The sequence below is a fragment of the Bubalus bubalis genome, chromosome 8 (assembly GCF_019923935.1).
Source record: "Bubalus bubalis isolate 160015118507 breed Murrah chromosome 8, NDDB_SH_1, whole genome shotgun sequence".
NCBI lineage: Eukaryota > Metazoa > Chordata > Mammalia > Artiodactyla > Bovidae > Bubalus > Bubalus bubalis.
The window spans coordinates 24,131,474-24,151,808 of record NC_059164.1 but is presented as its reverse complement, the minus strand read 5'-3'; the positions used below and the strand labels follow the sequence as shown (position 1 = coordinate 24,151,808).

The following is a 20,335-nucleotide window of genomic DNA, read 5'->3' as shown; positions in this document are numbered from 1 at the left end:
TAAGCCTTAAGCTTCCACCTGTGCTCTTGATCAGATTCCCTTTTCCATTTCTTATTTCAAGTAGTAAAATCTATCAACAAGCTAATAACTCAAGACAAAACTTGAAAGTCACATTTAATACCAGCTTTTCCTGTATATTTTCTCTGTGAAATCCTATCAATTTTATTTCCTGAACATATTCAGTATGTTTCTTTTTCCTGCTCATGGCAAATAGTGCTTAGCATAGGCCCTTATTAGCTCATCATGATCTTTTTCATAAATTTCTTAATGCATCTTCATCACCTAATGAATCCCAGACCCTACTAACCTGGTATCTAAAGCCCTCTTGATCAGTTCTAGCTCTCTTGTCCAGTCTCTTCTGTCTCTCCATCTCTTGCATTTTGTTTTGAGTAATTTGTGGTTCCTTAAAATTCAACATGTTTTATGCATCTGTTCTTTTCATAAACTATTTCCTTGGAAGTAAGAGTCTATGATATGCCTTTTTCTTTGATTTCTTAAATTTAGCTTTTAAGGGTTAGTTTACTTGCCTCTTGAGAGCTTATCTGGTATGGGCCAGGTGCTCATCCTTATATATACATATATATGTGTGTGTGTGTGTTTGTGTGAGTCACGCAGATGTGTCCGACTCTTTGTGACCCCATGGACTATAGCCCACCAAGCTCCTCTGTCCATGGAATTCTCCAGGCAAGAATACTGGAGTGGGTTGCCATTCCCTTCTCCAATATATATATTTTATGATACTTTTCCTTCTGCTTATAACCTTTCTGTATCATGATTAAGCTCTTGGCTCATTTTCTACTTCTCCTGTGATTAGAAGTAACTTTATGTATAAGAGTATCTCATTTTCCTTTGTACTTAAAATATCTAATAGCATATATACATATATGTCTGTATATAGTAATACATGTATATATGCTATTAGGATATATACACACACAAGCATACAACAATAAGTAATTTTTGGACTAACTGAATGCCACATATTCATTTCTCCTTTATTATGATAAGTATAAGAAATGAGCTATTGTAATTTTCTTAAAAACTTGAAACAAGTTCAGAAAGTGTTTACTATTATACTTTCTTATTTCACTGGGAAGAAAGCTGAGCACTGAAGAATGTATGCTTTTGAACTGTGGTGTTGGAGAAGACTCTTGAGAGTCCCTTGGACTGCAAGGAGATCCAACCAGTCCATTCTGAAGGAGATCAGCCCTGGGTGTTCTTTGGAAGGACTGATGCTGAAGCTGAAACTCCAGTACTTTGGCCACCTCATGCAAAGAGTTGACTCATTGGAAAAGACTCTGATGCTGGGAGGGATTGGGGGCAGGAGGAGAAGGGAACAACAGAGGATGAGATGGCTGGATGGCATCACCGACACGATGGACATGAGTTTGAGTAAACTCCAGGAGTTGGTGATGGACAGGGAGGGCTGGTGTGCTGTGATTCATGGGGTCGCAAAGAGTCGGACATGACTGAGCGACTGAACTGAACTGAACTGATTTCACTAGAGGCAGGGGAAATCCCTAGCCCTTGGCTCCAAGTTTATATATTTAGTGTAAAGGGATGTATCTTATCAGTCTTCTTGTTCTGATAGAAGTTCACATTCAAATCCATAAAGTTATTTTTGTTAACTTTAGAGAAAACCTGTATTTTATGAACCATGACCTGCCTTCAAATAACAGCATAACATTAACCAACAGAGAGGAGACACAAGAAGAAAGCTGAAATATGGGGAGAAAAATATGGGCCCAAAGGAGAGAATGAGCTTCCTTGGTGGCTCAGGCAGTAAAGAATCTACCTGTAATGCAGGAGATGTGGGTTTGATCCCTGGGAAGATCCCCTGGAGAAACGAATGGCCACCCATTCCAGTGTTCTTGCCTGCAGAATTCCATGGACAGAGGAGCTTTGGGGGCTACAGTCCATAGGGTCGCAAAGAGTCGGACACGACTGAGTGACTAGGTTGAGTGACTAACACTTTCACACACTTTCGCAAAGGAGAAATAGAGCAAAGCAGGCTTGGAATTCACTGACTTCGATCAAATCTTTGGTAAGCTTACCCGCTTCATGTAGCAGAGCTGCACCCACCTGTGGATTCCACACAGCCCTTCCAGTGCTTTATCTTATGGGTGAAGGGGAGCCTCTGAAAAACAGCAAGAAATAGAGCAACATGATGTGAGATTATGAGAATCTAAACTATTAAGTTTATTTTGACAATGCTAAAAACCAGGAGGTTTCATATGCATACTTCTTCCCATCATACATAGATATACAGATAAGTGAATTGTAATCCATTCTATTATATTTTTAAATTATTTGTCATAACCTTGTTTGACCTGACAAGGTCTATTCCTTAAAGATAGAATGTATAAATCACACTGTATTTTTTAACTCCCTGCACATAAAACATTGGCTGTGCTCCAGGTATCTAACTGATAATTTTTAGTTTTAAGTTTTAAAAAAATCTTTTTACCCAATGACCATTACTAAGAAATCAACAGGCCATCAGTGCATAGGTAATATAACCATGAGTTCTCTCCTACCTAACCAAGTTGGGGAAACAGCTAACAGTATTTAGTAACTAATGGTGCTTTTCCCTCTCATTTGTATAATTTATGGCAGCAGAGAACTGGAGGATTCATGTGTGCTGTGCTCAGTCACTCAGTCGCGTCTGACTCTTTGCAACCCCATGGACTGTAGCCCACCAGGCTCCTCTGTCCATGGGTGGAAAGGGAATAAAAAGAATCTTCCCTCTCCTACATTTGAGAGATTCTATGCCTCTGAATCCTAGATTCTTTGCATGCAGGAGCTGTGACTCATTAATATTTCATCCCCAGTGCCTGGCACATAGTGGGTACTTACAACATGTCAGAATAAGTTAATGGAGGAGAAAAGTCTGTTAAGGAACATCTCAACAATTGAGTGAATGGACAGAATACATGTGGGAGAGTTCATTCAATCAACACATGCAGGTACAAACCAAATTTTAGATTAGTTAGAACCAGAAACAACTCCCACCTTGTGAATTTAAATTTAGTTAGACCTAAGGGAGTCTCAGGTCACGTTTGCTACCTGATTTTCACTTTTGACAAAATGACAAAGGAGTGACATTCAGTGATAACAATCGAGAAACTATTTCATCCTGTTTGTGGGGTAGTTTATTTCCTTGTCCTCTTCCTATTTTTAAATGCTTGCAGGTAGCAATATGAAGCAGAATGAGCACAGTCTCTCGGTGTCACAACTGGACAATGGGTTGACACTGTAACAGCCACCAGAGTTACCTGCGGGCTGCTCTCAGGGCGCTGTGTGATGGGCCGGGCTTGGAAGCTCAGCTGTTGCCAGCAGCTGTGGAAGGACATGCTTGCACATATGCAACCACCGTGCTAGGCGTCCAGACTGAAAGAAACTGAAACACGGGTTTGGTGTTTGAGTGGAGGCACACTGTGAATAAATACCTAATGCTGATGTGAGCATTATGCCAAAGTCAGGAATCTGTTTGGATAATTGAACATGACATTCATTCTCTCACTGCTGAGTGAAGGAAGGTGAAAAGTATATTTTTTGCTTAACTGGGCCTATTACTTTGAAATTTAGCCCCAGTCATCTGTTACACTGAGAGGGGAATGCTGGCATTTTACGAAACATATTCCCCCCAAATAAAGGAAATGTAGTTTGTAATGTTCAGAAGCCAGAGCGTTTGACTAGTCCCCTCATTTGTTTTTCAGGTTTTGCTTAAATTGGCTTGTAGATTTATCTGCCATGCATTGCACATGGATATTTTTGTCACCGCATATTTTACAACAGCTGTGATCCTGATGGGGATTCAGTTAACCAAAGGCCCCTCTGCATGCAAGCGGTCACCAGGCATCTAATGGGCTGAGGGCTGAAACGACAATAAAGTGAGCAGAGCCATGCAGCTGCGGACCAAATGTAGGGTAATAACTAGCAGTTGGCCATTACGGGGTTAACTGCTGGTGTTCTGGTGAGTGTAAAAAAATGTGGAGGTCCTGCTCAAAAACACAGCCAAAATGTGAATAGTTCCATTGGGTCAGAGTTAAAATGCTTCTGCTTCCTTTTCAACTGCTGATTATTTTCAGGATACCAATCTTGTGGGAGTGTCTAACACATATATTATTATAATTGTAATTTTTTCGATAACTATGTCATAGTTTTCCAACATGCTTTTAATTGAAACAAGGGATCATTGCAGAATTACCAGCTTCTTAGTCTCTGGGGTTTCAGCCACTAGTGCCTATGCCTATATAATTTCCAGACTTGTTACATCTACCCTAGGAAGAATTTTTACCTATACTTGTTGAGTTGAAGAGCCATCCACTCTGTTGTTTTAAACAATGAAATTGTATCACTGCAATGTCAGTCCAAACATGTGTAATTAACATGGAAAATATGTCTAAGCCATATTGGTCAAGATAGATGACTTCCTTGCATGACTTATAAACAGTTAGAGGCAAAAAGCCAGGATGTCAAAACCAAGTTGTATACCGCAAAGTTTTATCTGGGAGGACTTTCAAATTACAAAGGAAACTAAAGACAAAAATTCAGCCTGCCATACTTTCTTAATAAGGAGGGCAGCTTTCTGGTATCTGTATAAAAATAATCCTCTGTCCTTCTCTTTGACGTGTTTTTTTACACTGCACAGGTCAAAACAGACATCTTATTCTTCTGGAAATGTTCATCAAACAGTATAATGGTACATGTCAGAGCTTTCAAATTATTCCGGCTGGAAACAGGTCTCTAATCTCCTTTTAAATTTTATCAGTGACAGCGCACAGAATTCTCTTTGGAATTCTTTGATCAGCAGCCTAGGCTCTGAAAGGCAGAGTTTAGAACTCTGCTTCCTATGTGTTTTTCTGAGTCTGCTGAAAGCCATGAGCTTTGACTTTTTTCCTAGGGTTGTTTTCCTAGGTAATGATCCAATACTACTATTATTAACAGGTAGCACAGCCGTGGGAACATAGACCACTTACCTGCAGGTGCTCTATTCCTTTGCTGGCAAAAATGAGCTCACTCTGAGTATACCTGAAGAATCTTTTTTGTCCTTAAGTATAATGCACTTCTGTTTTTATGTCATCGGTGGCATCAATTATAAATTAAATGTGCCAGGAACCTCTGAGAAAAATCCTCCTTGTGACTGACTCACATCCAAGAAGGATTACTTACCAGGGTATAAGTTAACTTAGGAAAATAAAAATTGCTTGACTATAGCCCTACACAGCAAGACAGCCCTTTCCAGAAGGTATAATGAATTATCAGTGAAGAGGTTTGTAGACTTACTTATATGGGAAATTCTACCTCTGAGAAAGAGCCCTTGGTTCCATTCAGGTGCTATGCCAACAAGGTTCTTGACTACTTGGTTTGTGAAAGCTTGCTATTCATGAACTAAACTCATGTTTATTCAAATATTAAAGACCTTGAGATGTCTAATTTATTCTTTAATTATCAAGCAGCTTGAGCTCTGAGTGGTAATTTCATACATGAAAGAGAGGTACAGTGAAAGCAAAAGAGGGAGAAAGAGAGGGAAAGAGGTCCAGGAATATTGCACTCTAGTGTTTCTAAAGGGAAAATTAATTGTCTAAACTGTACTATCTTGATGTTACCTGAAGAAGGGTGTTCATAAAATAAGACTGCTTCCTGCTGCAGAGTTGTTTTCTTGTATGTTACATAGATTTTTTTTTTAATATCCGTCAAGGAGAGGGAGGCTAATGTTCTGCCAGCTATATATACATATACATACTCATGGGCAGGGGAGTAAACATGAAACACAGGGCTCCTGGGAAACTGAACAAAAGCCTGGAAGGCCTCACTCGTCCTTGGGAATGTGGTAAAGCAAGGAACGCAGAACCATCATCACTCCATCTTTCCTGGCTTTAGTCCCATGTCAGCATTCTGGAAAACCGTTTCTACCCTCTCTCCCTTCCACTGGGCACCTCTGAGAAGATCTGACAGAACTGGCAGGAGACAGTAAATTGGAACAAGGATGCATTCCTTTCCGTCTTCACCCCACTGGGACCTCAGTATGGAGGATAAGACATCTATTCCAGCCCCGCCCCTCAATCACTGCAGCTGTGCAGTCCTCGCTTTTATCTGGATGGACTGAAGACCTAACAGAAGAGTGGAGAATGTATTAGGCATCACCAGAAAAGAACTTACCAAAAAAGGATGTGGGGTGCTACCTTATTTTATTTTATTTTTTTAGTACTCAGGCTGATGCCAGTCTGGTCGAGCAACTGCCAACAAATAAGTAAGTATAGTCCAAGGGATTTATTCTTTTTTTTTTTTTTTAAAGTTTAAGATGTAAGGTAGTAAATTACTTTAAGATATATTCTCCTCCAAAGCTGACCTGGGGATGTGTTATATAAGTGTGGTGTATACCCATGGGCACATAGTCACATACGTGTGTATCAAGGAATGAATCTGTCATCCTGCATGTATTCCATCTCTTGTGAAATTCTGGGCACTGGAAGTTGGTAGCTGCAGCAACCACAGCATATGCTATAAGCATTTCAGCTATTAAAGTATCTGACACTTGGCAGGTGCATTCAAGAATGACAACTCTTGGCAAGTTCCATCTTATCCTTGCACACGAATAATAAAGAGAAAGGAATACTTTCAGTCTGGCAGAAATAAGCAACAGGTGCTAAAGGCCTTTGCTGTAGTTTAACAGGAGGGAGTATATTAAACAGTGTGAAATAAGCAAACATAATTATAACATAATGAAAATGATGGCTCCTGGTTAATTCTTGTCTAGACTTGTTCAAAGACCCTGGGGCCAGCACACCTTAGGGGAAGGATTATACTCTTTAAAAATAACAGAATGCATAAAATGTTTAATAGTATACCCTTCATATAGTAAATCCTTCATATTGTAAAAGTCCTTTAGGGATTCTAAAATCTAAGGGCTATTTTTTCAGACGTGGAGCTTTAAGGGTTATCCCATATGTTCAGGGCTGTGGAGGCTCCAGCATGTCCTTATCTAGAATCTATTTGTCCATTCTTTAGCTTACGGAGCTGAATCCAGTATTTTACTGTGTTCTTGCATTCATTCTAGGTCTTGAAAGAGATGATCTATTGCATCAATGCTGCTTCTATTCACCACACATGTAAGATTGCTAATGTCAAGAGTAATTTATTCCTGTGCCCCTCCTGTTCTAGAAGCTGTCAATGAAGATGGTATATCCCAAAGTTCCTACATCTTTGTATCCCTACTGTCTCTTTTGTCTAGTGCTTTGTTTGCAAAATAACTAAGAATGCAATAGCATAATTTGACAATTGTAGTAAAACTGACTAGAATATTTAGGCTCTGGAGTGAAGATTTGCCAAATTCAGAACTGTTTCTAAATTCTGCATATGTGGTTTTGCCTTAATTAAATTCCCCAAGGCTGTTTCTTTTTCTGTAAAGTCAAAATAATAATGAGTTGGCCAAAAATGTCATTCAGATTTCTCCATTCAGGTTATGGAAAAACCTGAATGAATTTTTTGGCCAACCCAATAAAAGCATTTAGTTCACAGGCTCTTTTGAGAACTGAGCTAAATAATGCATTTATTTGCCTTAGTAAAAATATCATATTGTGTTTAGTTGAATATGTTACTTTTATTTATGTTTTTTAGAGTAGATTTCACTGCAAAGAACTGAGTGGGAATAAGGGTGCTAAGAAAGATCATGTGATATTCAGACTTCTCTAGATGCAATTTCTCTGATAAACTTTCTTCCTGTGTCATGATCTGAGGCTTTGCTAAAGTGTGCTTCACAGACCAGCAGCATTGGCAAGGCCTGGGAGCTTAGGAGAAAGACAGAATCTTGAGTCCCACCCCAAATTGATTCGCAGTCTGTATTTTAATGAGATCCCAAGTGACTTGTGCACTTTAATATTTGAAAAGCTCTGGATTAGACAGCTAAAGTCCTTGCTTATCCTTTCAGATGTTCCTCATCTTACCCCTAATTTAATCACATGGATTAATCATGTGTAGTCGTAAGGCCGCATGTTTACAGCGCACTTGGTGAGCTGGCACAACGGGTGATGGGGACCCAGCAGAGCACACTCACAGGTGAGCAGCTCCAGGGGAGGACTACTCAGTGGCTGTTCTCCCCAGGGGAGTGCTGCAATCCTGCCTACCTTGCTGCAGATCACAGACACAGCTAAGCACCAGGCCTGGAGGCCTCTCCTCCAACACCTAGGGAGCAGGCCCCACCCCTGACAGGCGCACTGACACCCACAGAGCAAAGCAGACCCTGCGCTACACGATGGTAGGCTCTGGTCAGCACCACACCAGTCAGACTCCCTGCTGCTGCTGCTGCTAAGTCGCGTCAGTCGTGTCCGACTCTGTGCGACCCCATAGACGGCAGCTCACCAGGCTCCTCCGTCCCTGGGATTCTCCAAGCAAGAACACTGGAGTGGATTGTCATTGCCTTCTCCGAATCAGACTCCCTAGCAAGGGGATAATGGCACAAATCTCTGGACCAACCTCACCCACTGAGGAGCAGACACCAGAAGTAAGAGGAACAACTTTAAAAATTTCTGAATTGTCAGACAAGTCCTTCAGAACAAATGACACTTTACTGACACATGTTATTTTAATTTTTCTGGTACACACTCAGACCCCAAAAGCTATAATTGATGCTACCTCTTCTTCCCTCTCTCACCTCCTAACACTTTCACACTCTCATTGTTTCATTCCTAGATTTTGATTTGCCAGTTTCTAGAGAAACTACTAATATATATTAGGCATTTCCTTCTTCTGATTTTGAAATTGACATAATATCTATGCGAGGCTTTGTGAGAGAGATGTAAGAAAGGTAACAGATCATTGCTTCAGTTCATAAATTACTTTTCTTGTCCTATTAAATCACTGATAGATTTATTTCTGCCTTGGAAAAAAGTTTAGTTAAAAGATATTTCAAGACAAGTTTTGATTATTCTTAATAAAGACAAATACATTCAAATAAATTACAATTAGTTAATTCAAATTAATCATTTAAAAATTCAGGTAAAGATTTTTTAAAAAAAAAAGATGATTAGTGCAAGCTTCTCCTAAATAAATATATATATATGCACACACACACACAATTATATATAGGAACTATAGAATTATATAATATATAAAATATATAATTATTTAAAAGAATATATATTATATATTTTATATGTATTTATAAATATATATATTTCTCTTTTAAATAATACTTCAGAGTTACATAAATAGTCCTGTGGTCTTTTTTATGTTTGACACTATTATTATTTCCAATTAATGGGGATATTTTCTATACGGATTTTTTTTCACTAAGAAGTTGAGCGCTATCTCATAACAAAGACAGCTTGAGAATGTGTGTTAACAAAGTCAAACACTGGAAATGAATTTCACAGTCCTCTGCACTGCTCATTCTCACCTCATGAATCCACAAGTGTCTATGAATTTGAAAGATCGCTGCTGGTGGATGATCTCACCTTCCACACTTCCATAGTCTCTGGTTACGCTTTTTCTCCTGTAAATGGCTCCCTGTACTTGGGGCTGCAGTGCCAAACTTTCTAGACAGGCGTAAATTACTGCTTTGTCTCCCTTCCTCTCTTTCTCCATTTATATTTCATACTGTATGACAAAACTGAAACGGCTGAGTAATGGATGGCGCTGAGGGATGGTGGCCATTCATTGGGTTTTCTTCGTGCTCTGGGTGTTTTACATGTCTGAAATAACAAACCGTATGATACTAGAGATCGAAGGACTTGAACATTTTCATTTGTAGGAGGGAAGCTTTGGTTTTATAAAAGCAGCTGCAAATTAGACTAATTGCTAACTGAAAAGACCCAGAGGGATGGTATGGGGAGGGAGGAGAGAGGAAGGTTCAGGATGGGGAACACATGTATACGTGTGGCGGATTCATTTTGATATTTGGCAAAACTAATACAATTTGTAAAGTTTAAAAATAAAATAAAATTAAAAAAAAAAAACAGAAAAATATAGAAAGGCAAAAGTAGTAAAGTATACACTTCCTTTTACATAGAGCATTGAGTCATTGACTGAGCTGACATTCCTGCTGTTAACTCACTCATTTTCATAAAATTTGTTTTTCCATTTTAGGAAGAAGATAGATGTTTGTGTCATGCCAGCCACAGTACCTAACCTACATCTTAATGGGAAGGACAGTGGAACAAATACTCTTCTTTCTCTTACTTGGTTTATTTTAAATTTATAGACTTTAAAACTATTTATCAACTAACTTCCTTCCTCCTTTCCTTCCTTCCTCTTTTTTCCCCAAATAATCTTAAATCTCCCGAGGGGAATACCAGTTTTCTCCTCACTGTTCATGTAGTACACGCTCCCGGCAAATTCTTTATTTTTCACCCTAAACGTAGAGGCTGCGGGTGCCGTTTCTCAAAAATTCAAAACAACAAATAGTGGTAAACTCTGTAATTTCTTTCAAAAAATATTCTGCAAAATAAGTGCTTGACATTATATTGGAATTAAAATGCTCAAATTAAGAGAAGGAAGGAAATGCGTATTTATTCGAGGATCTACTATGTGCCAGAAGTTTTCTGTACATGAATTCTTTTAATCCTCATCACAGCACTGGGTGAGAGCTGTTATTCTTTCCAATCTGTGTTTCACCAACTGAAATTGAGACACTCAGTAGTTTGCACAGCATCCTATAGCTACCAAATCTGTATGACTCCAAATCCTACAGATTTAGGATGACTTTCCCATTTTCTTCTATACCAGTGTCCCCTCCCTTAATTTTGCAAATAAGACCCATGAAGTGCAAAGAGACCAGGGGGCTTAAACTGGTGACTGAGTTTGAAATGGATAATAGGTCCTCTGATTCAGTTCATCCCACTAAGCCACTGGGAATACAAAGATGAGGGGGGAAAAACTCATGAAATTGACCCTAAAATTAAAATTCACATGAAAATATCTATAAGAAAATTTACCATGTTCATTTTTTTGAGGCATGGAATCTGTTAATATATTTCCTGTCTGTTACTGAGAAGAAAATCTCATGTGATTCCTCCTCATGTTTCTTTTTCTTCAGTGCCATGAGTTGATCAGGCCCCAGAGGTGACGACTGTTATTTTTAAGGAATTTTGTATCTGGATGCTGGCAACACAACTTTCTCGTCTCCATGGCACTGGGGCACAGGTCAGATTGTGCTGGGCCAAATTCCAAATATATAGCATGGATTTTCTATTTTCCAGCTATTAAGGCAAACTGACCTCAGAAATTTGTGCAACTGTTCAAAGAATGAGCCTTATCTTATTCTTATTTCTCTCTCTACCCTTTTCCTCCAACTTCAGAATTGGAACACAGAAGCAACTCCTAGTACAGTGATTATTTTTGCACATGTTACTCTCTTTTCCTCCTACCAGAGTTACCTTAGAACAAGAACTCCACAGTTGCTAAACACATAGAGGTTGTGCATGACTGTTACTATATTTACAGATGAGAATACAAGATTTGGTAGGTGAGAGATTGGGAGAAAGGATTGAAAAGAAAGGTTCAGGATTAAGACTTCTTATACCCATTGCTTTGAAGAGCTGGTAAAGAAACAAAAACCACATAACAAAATCTGAGCATCTTTCTCAGCCCCTGGCGACCTGCCCTAGATGTGTGCAGCGAGTGGTCTGGACATTCTCCACCCCAGGCCAGCTTGACTACTTGCTGTTCCTCAAATATACCTCATCCTTTCCCTTCTCTGAGCTTCTTAGTAAAAGGTTCCCTCTGATATAACTGTCTTATATTCCTCCACTTCTACCAATCAAATTTCTACACATCCCTCAACATTGGGTATAAATGCTGCCCACTCCATGCAGGCCTCTCATGAACTGAGGGTCAGGAATCCCTTTTGTAAGTGACTGTAGAAGCCAGAAATACAGATCTTCTGTAGCACTTACCACTTTACTAAATTTGGAATACTTTTATATCATTGTATCTTCTTTATAAGGTTAAGAATTGTTTCTATAATCCTCATTCCATTGTTTTTTTCACCACTTGACTTCTAGGACCTCATGCTTTCTCAATTTTCCTCCTCGCTCACTGGCCATTTCTTTGTGGTGTCTCGTTCCCTCCTTCTCTTTGGGTTCTAGCTTATCAGTCTGGATTCTTCACTATTTAGTAAAGCTTCATTTTGGTACTTGATCAATATCCATTCACTCCCAAGATGATTTTATGGAATTTTACAGCTTTAAATATCATCTCAATGCTGATGACTCCCAAATATGTGTGTCCAGCCTGGACCTTGACCTCAGCTCCTGATGGTTCTCACCATCTGCATGCTGAGTCATCTGCACTTTGCCTCCTCACTTGGCATCTCCCGTGAAATGTGTCCAAAACAGAAATCCCAATCCCTGCCCCCATTGCCATCCCTCAAAACTTGCTTTACCTCCTACCTTCTCTTCTGTAATAATGGCAACTGACATTTTAGAATCACTGATTCATCTCTCACTTAATTTATGCATACAATCTTTCAGTAAATCCTGCAAATCTCAAATATATAGCCAGAATCTACTTCTAGGCATTTCATGTCTATGGCCCTGATCCAAGCCATAATTATCTCTCATCTGGTATACTCCGTGGCTTGCTGACTGGTTTCTCTGTCTCTACATACACATACTACTGTGTGCGCATGTGTATGCAACAGGGCAACTATACTGATTTAGGAATAATTAAAAGGTATTGCACAGCTAAAGAAACCATAAACAAGATGAAAAGACAACCCTCAGAATGGGAGAAAATATTTGCTGACAAAGGATTGATCTCCAAAATATACAAATAGCTCCTGCAACTCAATATATATAAAAAAAAACCTCAGTCAAAAAATGGGCAGGAGACTTATATAGGCATTTCTCCAAGGAAGGCATACAGATGGCCAACACCACATGAAAAGATGCTTAACATCACTATTTAGATCAGATCAGATCAGATCAGTCGCTCAGTCGTGTCCGACTCTTTGAGACCCCATGAACTGCAGCACGCCAGGCCTCCCTGTCCATTACCAACTCCCGGAGTGCACTCAAACTCACATCCGTCAAGTCAGTGAGAGAAATACAAATAAAAACTATAATGAGGTATCGCCTCACAGTGGTCAGAATGGCCATCATCAAAAACATCTACAAGCAACAAATGCTGGAAAAGATGTGGCGAAAAGGGAACCATCCTACAATGTTGACTGGAATGCAAATTGGTATAGCTACTATAAAGAAACAGTATGGAGGTTCCTCAAAAAACTAAAACAGAACTACATATGACTCCACTATCCCACTACTGAGCATAGACCTGAAGAAAACCATAATTCAAAAAAAATGCATGCACCCCAGTGTTCACTGAAGCACTGCATACAACAGCCAGGACAAGGAAGCGACCTAAATGTCCATCAACACAGGAATGGATAAAGATGTATTACATATATAATAGAATATCACTCAGCCTCTTTGTTCCAATAGGAACAAAATTGGGTGGGCCTAGAGACATGGAGAAGGCAATGGCACCCCACTACAGTACTCTTGCCTGGAAAATCCCATGGACGGAGGAGCCTGGTAGGCTGCAGTCCATGGGGTTGCTAAGAGTTGGACACGACTGAGCGACTTCACTTTCACTTTTCACTTTCATGCATTGGAGGAGGAAATGGCAACCCACTCCAGTGTTCTTGCCTGGAGAATCCCAGGGACAGTGTGGCCTGGTGAGCTGCCGTCTATGGGGTTGCACAGAGTCGGACACGACTGAAGCGACTTAGCAGCAGCAGCAGCAGCAGAGACATGGATGGACCTAGAGAGTGTTATATGGAGCGAAGCAAATAAGAACTCAGTCAGAAAGAGAAAAACAAATATGTATATTAATGCATATATGTGGAATCTAGAAAAATGATACAGATGATCTTACTTGCAAAGCAGAAATAGAGACACAGATGTGGAGAACAAATGTATGGATGCCAAAGTGAAGGGGGGTGGTGGGAGGAATTGGGAGATTGGGATTGACATATATGCAATACTGATACTATGTATAAAACAGATACCTAATGAGAACCCACTGTAGAGCTCAGGGAACTCTACTCAGTGCTGTATAGTGACCTAAAGGAGAAGGAAATTAAAAAAGAGGGCATATGTGTATAGATGATTTACTTTGCTGGATAAGGCAATGGCACCCCACTCCAGTACTCTTGCCTGGAAAATCCCATGGATGGAGGAGACTGGTAGGCTCCAGTCCATGGGGTCGCTAAGAGTCGAGCACGACTTTGCGACTTCACTTTCACTTTTCACTTTCATGCATTGGAGAAGGAAACGGCAACCCACTCCTGTGTTCTTGCCTGGAGAATCCCAGGGACAGAGGAGCCTAGTGGGCTGCCCTCTATGGGGTCGCACAGAGTCGGACACGACTGAGGCGACTTAGCAGCAGCAGCAGAAACTAACAACATTATAAAGCAACTATACTCCAATAAAAATTAATTGAAATAAGTAATTTTTAAAAAACTTAGATAATACTTTCTCTTATTCAACCCCTCCAAAGGCTCCCATCTTGCTCATGGTAAAAACAAAGCCTTTTCAATGGCTTTCAAGACCTACTATAATTTGGCTCCCTGTTACCTCTATGAACTCATCTATGCTTCTTCCCACTCCAGGTGTTCAGCTATGGCATCACTGGCCTCTTCTTCAAGTGTTCAGTGTTCCTCCACTTCAAGGCCCTTGTTGCTCCCTCTGTTAGGAAAGATCTTCCACAACGAACTATATTGTCTGCACCTTCATTTTCTTCCCAATCTTTCTGCACCTTTTCCCATTATAATCTTGTTTCCCCAATACCAAGTGCTCTGGTCATCCTATTTAAAAGTCAGCCTACCACCCAGCACACTCTATCCCCCTTCCTTCCATGCTTGTTACTGGTGTTTGTCTCTGTATTTTTGCTTTGTTTTGTTTTCATAACCCACCTTTCAGATCGTGCAAGAGGGCTCAGCCCAGAGTGAGCGCTCCATAAACATGTTCAGATTTGTTGAATTAATCCCACAGTGCCTTCTGCGCACAGTAGGTGCTCCCTGTTTTTTAATCAACAACATGAACCTCCAAATTATATTTTACACCAGAAAGGGGTACACAGATTTTTTCCATTTCATGAATTTTTTCAGTTAACAAAAATTGAAAGTGGTTGTATATCAGAAACAGGTGTGTTTCATCTGTATATAGTAAAACACTAAGTTTCAAAGAGTGGAAAATTTTGGTCGTTCATAGCAGAAGGAACTACTGAACCAACAACAGGTTCATTGAGCCAATAGCCATGTTAAAAGAATATAGACAGTGCCATATAACTAGCAAAATGCTCATTCAAATGCTTTAAGAGTGCCTTTGATCATGTTTAATTAAAGAAATTTAAAAATGTATTTTTCACTTAAAGTTATCTTGACACAACCACAACTTAGCATTGTTTTTTCAAACATAAAAACCAGAAAAAGATAAAACATGGTGGCCTTCTACTCTAAACCCCATAAATAATGTATACCCCACCCAAATAAAACAGTTAACAATAAGACGTTTCTGAGTGAAAGGAAGAGAATTTGTAAGAGCCATTCATACTGTAACAGATGTGCTGTCTTGCTTCAGCCTTATTTTATATTTTTCCTTTACCCTTTCCTCTCATTGACGACCCCGTGGCATAAAGTTTCATTTCAAAGATTTAAAATAGGACATGGAATCCTTAAGAGCAATTGCACAGAGCAATCTATCATGAATTTTGTGACTCTTATACAGCATGCCTAGTTTCCCTGGGACCAAGATATTTTTGCCCTCAAATTGGCCCAAATCCCCTGTACAACATCATCCTCCTTGCCCAGAAATACTGATAGAGTGGAAATAGATACCACTCACATTTAAAGAGTTACTCAATTCCAATACAATTAAAAAAAATTACTGCCAATTCTCAGGGTCACTGAGTTTAAGATCTAGAGATGGATATTCTCATCTTCACTTGTCAGAACACTGTTCTGCAAAAAGCTCTAGATACGATTTTGAGCTGCCTAAGCAATTTTCACCACCTTCACTGTAAGCGTCTAGAGGATTTCCTGACAAAAGTACACTGTGCATGTATTTTTAAAAGCATTAGATTGGCAAAAATACCCTGGCTATTTGAGCACAGGCTCCTTTGTCTCTTTCCCTTAACCCTGCCAGACCTCCCTAAGATATATGCCAGAGAGAAGCCCCCATCCTCCTGTATCCATGATGAATGATTTGGGAACAGTCCAAACAGTAAAGGAGGGATTTAACATAGTTTTCTTGACTCTAGCCCCATTTATTTATGAGAAGGTTGTGAGGAGATTTGCAGGGAGAGTAAAATATTCCATAGTATGGCTTTTTATTCAGACCTATGCTTAGGAATAACCATTGCTGCCACCGCTTTAATGTTCAAGGGGGGAAAGTACTTCTGTAACCCACATAGTACAAAAAAGAAAATCAAAAAGCAGTCACGGGAACACCAGGAATTGTGCAGTCTGATAGTTTGATTCTTTCTAGCTTATTTTATCATTATCCTCTGCTCTAAAACTTTACTTTTCTTTAAATTCCATCACACTTAATCTATTTCTGTTCTCTCTTCTCCAGTTTTGTGTGTATCTGTGTGTGATAATAATAACCACAGTACTTCATTATTCCTCAGAACACCTTCAAGAGTAAATGTCAAATAATTTGTCCATTTGGTAAATGATGAAACCAAAACACGGAAGAACATTCAGTAACGTTGATAGGGAAAGAAAGCTAATGGCAGGGAGAGCCCAAATGCAAACTTAGATGCATGCCCCTGACTTCAAATCCTTGTAGGTAATCACTGTATCTACTTGCCCCTTTTTGTAGAGGAAGAACCTGTACTGTTTGCTCGCTGCCACGGGGAAGGTCTGTGAGCAGGGCTCTCATATAGCAGGTTCATCGTGTATCCCTGGCCAGCGCACTTCCATCGTTGCTTTGCATGCTTGTTCTTCACTGTGAGAATATAGTCCTTCTGGGTAAGGAAGTCATTCACTTCCATGTTAAATTATCATGGAGTGCTGGCTTAAACAGAATAGCAAGCATCAGAGCATTGTTCAATGAGAGAGCTGTAGCCAATATTTTTGTTGGTTTTTTCATTTCAACTCTTAAGTTTTCAGGAGTAACACAAAGGAAAAAAGAAAACAGCAATGCCTATTTTTTCCCCTAATATTTTAATTATGGCAATTTCCAAACAGAGTTTGAAAGCGGTGTGCAGTGGATACCCATATATTCAGCATCTAGTTTCTATAATTCTGCTTTCTTTACTTTTCACCTCTCTACCTACTAATCTATATTATTTCTGATACATTTTAAAGTTAACTGCAGTCTCAGTGCTGTTCACCTCAAAACTATGAATATTATCAATCAGGGTTCAATATTTAATGACTTTTTTGTTCAACTTAATGTAAGACAAAATGCACATATCTTGTGTATCATTTGATGATTTTTGATGTGTTTCTATACCCATGTAACTAAAACCTCTTTCAAAGTATAGAATATTACTATGCCAAATCCAACACCACCCTCACCTCCTAGCCCTCTGCCCAGAGAGACAATTACTGTTCCAGTTTTTATATCATAGTTTCAGGCATTTTAGTTTTCATGGTCATTCAAACAAACCTGGAGATCTCCTTGAGGAGATCTCCTGGAGAAGATCTCCTGGATCTTCTGGAGAAGGAAGATCTCCTGGAGAAGGAAATGGCAACCCACTCCAGTATTCTTGTCTGGAAAATCGCATGGACAGAAGAGCCTGGTAGACTACAATCCATGGGGTTGCAAAGAGTTGGACACGACTGAGCTACTTCACTTCACTTCACTTCTTCAAACAAACCACACGCTAATTACTCATAGTAACTACTCATCTTTTACTTAGCATTATGTTTTTGAGATTTACCAATGGGGTTGTAGTGGTTTGTTCCTCAATTTCTGAATAATATCCCAGTGTATGGACATACCACAATTTGTTTATCCATCCTTCTGTTCAGTATTTTTGTACATTTTTTAAAATGTGATTGTTTTCTTTGCCTGGTTTTGAAAACTGAGCAATACTGAATACAAGTAAAATCACTGTGTCATGTAAGTAGTTGTTTGAAAACTCGGTCTTAAAAACCATCCAAATGGTATGGAGCATTCATAGATAAATCAGGTAAAGGACTATGAGGTGTAGCCTACAATTATAAAGAAGAAAACAAGATTTTTATTGCAGTTACTCCAGGCTGATGTGGGTCTATCCTATCAGCCATAGCACACGACAGAACAAATTAGCCTGAGACTTGTCAGGCTATCTTTAGTTTTCTATTTAGCTCTCAGAAACTAAGATAATCATCCAACTTGGTTAGTGCCTCTCTGAACCTGCCCTTCAAACCTGCCACTCATTCTCCACCATTCATTATTTCCTTGTAAATCTCAAGTAGCCATCTCGTTCGTTACCCTTTACCTTATTTAATCATTCTATAGTACACACAGCCAATTGCTAAACTTAACAGTGGAAGATCAACTGGGGAAGGAGCAGTGGAGAGAGAAATTCATTCCCTTTATTGTCATAAAGTTGGAAAATTATGACCATATGCATGGACTGAGCCAAAAGAGCAGAAAATTCCCTTTGTCTCCTTATTATTCACCCATTGTGCTGTTTTAAGTTCCTTTAGTGGCCAAAGGGTGACAGAAGCAATACGTCAGGTTTTTGCTGTAAAATGTTATCTAAAGGCAAGAAGTAGACCTGTAGGACAGATAGAATTCTCCACCGAGCCATGGGATTTCTGATAAAATTCTATAACCAAATAAAAAATATCTGTGACAACATTTATGTGAGGCACTGGTGCCATTCTTTAGCCGGTTTAGGTAATCACAGGTGCACATTCTTTGTCATATTTGGAGATATATCCCAGTAGACATTTGGGAATCTGTTTTGAATTTAAAGTGGAAGTTCCAAGACAGATCTGGCAATTCTTTTCAAACTCTCTTTTTCAGAGAAAAATACACACTGGAAAAACACTGAAAAAATACAGACTGTTGTTCAAAAATAGTGCAATATATGTATATGCAAATACATACTCTTTTGATTTTGATTAATTTTCTGTGACACCTCTGGATATGCATTGGGCCTACCCATGCATTGAGAAATATGTAAATATATTCCGTGAATATGAAACAGTTTAGCAATGAGCACAAATAGCAAACAGAGACTGAAAATCAGAGGAACTCAAATTCCAACTCAATATTGGACAAGTTACACTCTGATAAAATGGTTGTGATAGTATTTTAAATATGCAAATTCATTAACTGAGGAACATCAGCTAGTAGTGTTTCATAAAGAAATATTAAGGTGTTTTAATCAAAATTAATGGTAATCTTTCCTCATTGCTTTAATATGCCAGCTTCTCTGTCATTATACATTTAATTTTATCACCTAATCAATAACCTCAGATATGCAGATGACACCACCCTTATGGCAAGAGGCACTCAAAAGCCTCTTGATGAAAGTGAAATAGGAGAGTGAAAAAGTTGGCTTAAAGTTCAACATTCAGAAAACGAAGATCATGGCATCTGGTCCCATCACTTCATGGGAAATAGATGGGGAAACAGTGGAAACAATGTCAGACTTTATTTTGGGGGGCTCCAAAATCACTGCATATGGTGATTGCAGCCATGAAATTAAAAGACGCTTACTCCTTGGAAGGAAAGTTATGACCAACCTAGACAGCATATTGAAAAGCAGAGACATTACTTTGCCAACAAAGGTCCATCTAGTCAAGGCTATGGTTTTTCCAGTGGTCATGTATGGATGTGAGAGTTGGACTGTGAAGAAAGCTGAGCGCCAAAGAATTAATGCTTTTGAACTGTGGTGTTGGAGAAGACTCTTGAGAGTCCCTTGGACTGCAAGGAGATCCAACCAGTCCATCCTAAAGGAGATCAGTCCTGGGTGTTCTTTGGAAGTAATGATGCTAAAGCTTAAACTCCAATACTTTTGCCACCTCATGCAAAGAGTTGACTCATTGGAAAAGACCCTGATGCTGGGAGGGACTGGGGGCAGGAGGAGAAGGGGACGACAGAGGATGAGATGGCTGGATGGCATCACTGACTCGATCGACATGAGTCTGCATGAACTCCGGGATTTGGTGATGGACAGGGAGGCCTGACGTGCTGCAATTCATGGGGTCGTAAAAAGACACGACTGAGCGACTGAACTGAACTGAACTGAAGGCAGGTAGTGAACTTGTGCTTTCTGAACTTATTTTTTTCCATTTCTGCAGGATAGGAAAAAGAACTTAAGAGCATTTCTGTATCTTTTTTTTTTCCTCAAAAAGAGGCCAGCACATGCCATATTGTAAATA

The 20,335-nt window shown here is 39.4% G+C and overlaps 1 long non-coding RNA gene across 6 annotated transcripts in view; it reads right to left on the bottom strand.

The window, feature by feature from the left end:
- The window catches only part of LOC112586455, a 196,324-nt gene that overhangs the window by 12,658 nt on the left and 163,331 nt on the right, over positions 1–20,335 (bottom strand). For 2 of the 6 annotated variants that reach the window (XR_006552673.2, XR_006552675.2), the window contains exon 2: positions 2,055–2,137. This is a non-coding gene — a long non-coding RNA (uncharacterized LOC112586455). Of the gene's footprint in view, positions 1–2,054; positions 2,138–3,275; positions 3,401–20,335 lie in introns of all 6 variants that reach the window. The other 4 variants (XR_006552674.2, XR_006552676.2, XR_006641305.1 and 1 more) reach the window with 3 other exon arrangements.